The sequence below is a fragment of the Rutidosis leptorrhynchoides genome, chromosome 3 (assembly GCF_046630445.1).
Source record: "Rutidosis leptorrhynchoides isolate AG116_Rl617_1_P2 chromosome 3, CSIRO_AGI_Rlap_v1, whole genome shotgun sequence".
Lineage (NCBI taxonomy): Eukaryota > Viridiplantae > Streptophyta > Magnoliopsida > Asterales > Asteraceae > Rutidosis > Rutidosis leptorrhynchoides.
Genome location: NC_092335.1, coordinates 5,679,647 through 5,682,785, shown reverse-complemented (window position 1 = coordinate 5,682,785; position 3,139 = coordinate 5,679,647).

Sequence of the window (3,139 nt, the reverse complement as noted above, 5' to 3'; positions counted from 1 at the left end):
ACCCGTATCATACCCAGCTTCTATACGTATTTACTATTGGTATATACACATTAAATCAACATCCTAATCAACATTATTACTGCCCTAGATATGAGGTAACTAGGATTTGTCAAGTAGTATGAATTATTAGTAAGAAAACAAAATTAGGAATCCTTTTCTTTCTTTATAAACTAAAAACGTTTTTATAAATGAACACCATTTCTTCACTCCATTTTCTCATACCTACACCCTCATTTATCTCTAAAAATACTCCTAACTTCATACTTGATCATCTCCAAGCATTTTCTCCATCATTTAGCTTCAATTATAAGCCTTAAACACCATAAGAAAACTCTTTCAAGAACATATCAAAATAACCACCCATTTGAAGAAGTTTACTTCCAACCTTTTGATCTAACTCCACCACTCTTTGATTCCAAAATTATTTCTTATCTTTTGCAGTAACTTTGTCCAAGTAACTTGAGGTAGTAACCTTGTTCATAATCTTATTCAATTTATATTCATATAGCTATCTTATTTTGTGGTATAAAATTTTAACAACAAGAACATAGTTTGAATGATTTCAAACTTGTTCGCAAACTAAATAGATCCTTCTAACTTGACTTTTAAAACACTTCAAGACCTGTAATATATCATAATGATATGCTAACCTAACAAGATATAACTTGGTTTTACAAAGAACATCTTAAAAACTGAATCTACATCGTCGGAGTGCAACCGGGGGCTGTTTTGGGTTGGATAATTAAAAACCATCTTGAACTTTGAATTGGAAGTTCATATTCTGGAAAAATGATATTTCTTATGAATATGTTAACACATAAAAATTTCATGGTTTAACTCAAAGTGTAAGTATTTTTAGAAAAATGATCATTAAATGTTGTTTTTATGATGGAAAATGATCACTTTCATAAGTTTCACCAAAGTTTGACCTATAACCTATGATTTTGAATACAAACTAAGGTATTTTCAGTTCATATTCTTAAAATTTGACTCGATCCAAGGAAGTGGCAAGTTGAACCAACAAAAACGGAGTTGTAATGAAGAAACTACGACTAAAACAAGATTGGGTATCCGAAGCTAGTTTAGCTACGAAAATATTTGGAGAAAAAGTAAATTAATCATATCTTTTCTAATTAATATGATATTTTATATATAATTACTTATGATTTGATTTTATATATTTCAGGACCACCCGTAAACAACACGAGAAGATTAATCATAAGACCTCATGATTGTACGCAACACGTCATTTGACAACACGGTACTTTATGTACGCAACACGTCATTTGACAACATGGTACCATGGGTCGAGATTAATTCTGATCAATACGAATACGATGAGGTCTTTATTTATTTTATTTAAGCAACTAATTGTGGACCACTAACATCGGACTGCTAACTACGGACTAAGAAAATATTAAAAGTATTAAAATTATATATATATGTAACGATTACTTAAAAAGAAAATATGTTGATATATTATATATATGGTTAGGTTCGTGATATCTATCGGAGACTAAGATGAATTAAATACCTTCAAGGCAAAAGTGAGTTTCATTTGCTCCCTTTTTAATTGCTTTTGCAATATATATTTTTGGGCTGAGAATACATGCGCTGCTTTTATAAATGTTTACAAAATAGACACAAGTACTTAAAAATATATTCTACGTTGAGTTGTACCACTGGCATATTTTCCTGTAGCTTGGTAACTACTATTTACATGGGTATTGTAAACGCGAATCCTGTTGATAGATCTATCGGGCCTGACAACCCCAACCGGACTGGACGACCAGTATTCAACGGTTGCACAGTACTTCGTTTTGGTGACTACACTTGGTACGGTGTAGTGAGATTTCATAATAAAGGGAATATGCGACGTTGATTAAATGTTAAGTATGGTTACCAAGTGCTCAATATCTTAGAATGCTTTACATACACTTGCGAGTGTATTATGTTTATGATTATGAAATCTTGTGGTCTATTAACATATTGAAATGATTGTTATGATAAACCTATGAACTCACCAACCTTTTGGTTGATACTTTAAAGCATGTTTATTCTCAGGTACGAATTAAGTCTTCCGCTGTGCATTTGCTCAATATAAGGACATTACTTGGAGCCGATCATCGCAATGGGACCAAATGTTGATGACTTCGTCCAGGTGGATTAGGACGGGTCCTTTCAGTTGGTATCAGAGCTGGTTTAATGCCGTTTATGAGCGAGTTAATCGTAGAGGGGGTTCTCACAGTGTTACCTGTGACGAAGCATTGGCTCTTACTCCTCGCGGTCCCTATTAGGGTTGGCTGTACTGCCGAGAGGCGGGCCGTAAAATCAGTGTCTGAGGTACGCTCAGTGGTCACCAGGCGGTTAGCTGGGAAGGCACTGAGTGGGATGCGTCCCCACTGTTATTTCAGTTGGTATCAGAGCGGTGGTCGCAGCGAACCAGGTCTTGCATTAGTGTGTCTAACTAGTAGTTGTTAGGATGCATTAATGAGTCTGGACTTCGACCGTGTCTACATGTCAAAAGTTTTGCTTATCATTTCTAGTCGGAAATCATCTGCTTATCATCCTTAGGAAATTAGGGCTGTTATCATTCATAAGTCTAGACACATTTTACTGTATTTACTGCATTGATAGTGTATAGACGAATTCTTATCTTAGCATATCTGTTATTGCGAACTTTGACTGATATCTTTTCAAAGATTCTCCGTAATTTACGGGACTTTGGTATTATATATACATATGTAAATTATGTATTGAAGAGTACCAAATCTAACTCCTATAATCTATTCCATACCAAAAATTCATTTTCCCCATTATACAAGATGGATTCCGCATCTAGTTCGAATTCTTCAGATTTCGACAGTTATGCCGATATGGATTTCCATTCGGGCTCCGAAAGCAGCGTCACCGGAATGGATCAACCAATTTCCCATCATCTATTCTGGATGAATTGGGGATGGGTTCGTAATATACTAAATCACTGGAGACAAGAAGAAGGTGATCCATTCCATCCACCAAATTGCCCTCTTGGCGATGAACCTGAAGCACTTACCGGCGAACCTATTCGAAACACCATTTTCTCTGTCATTTCTAGAGTATCTCGTCACGATTATATACTATCCCATATTACAAATCT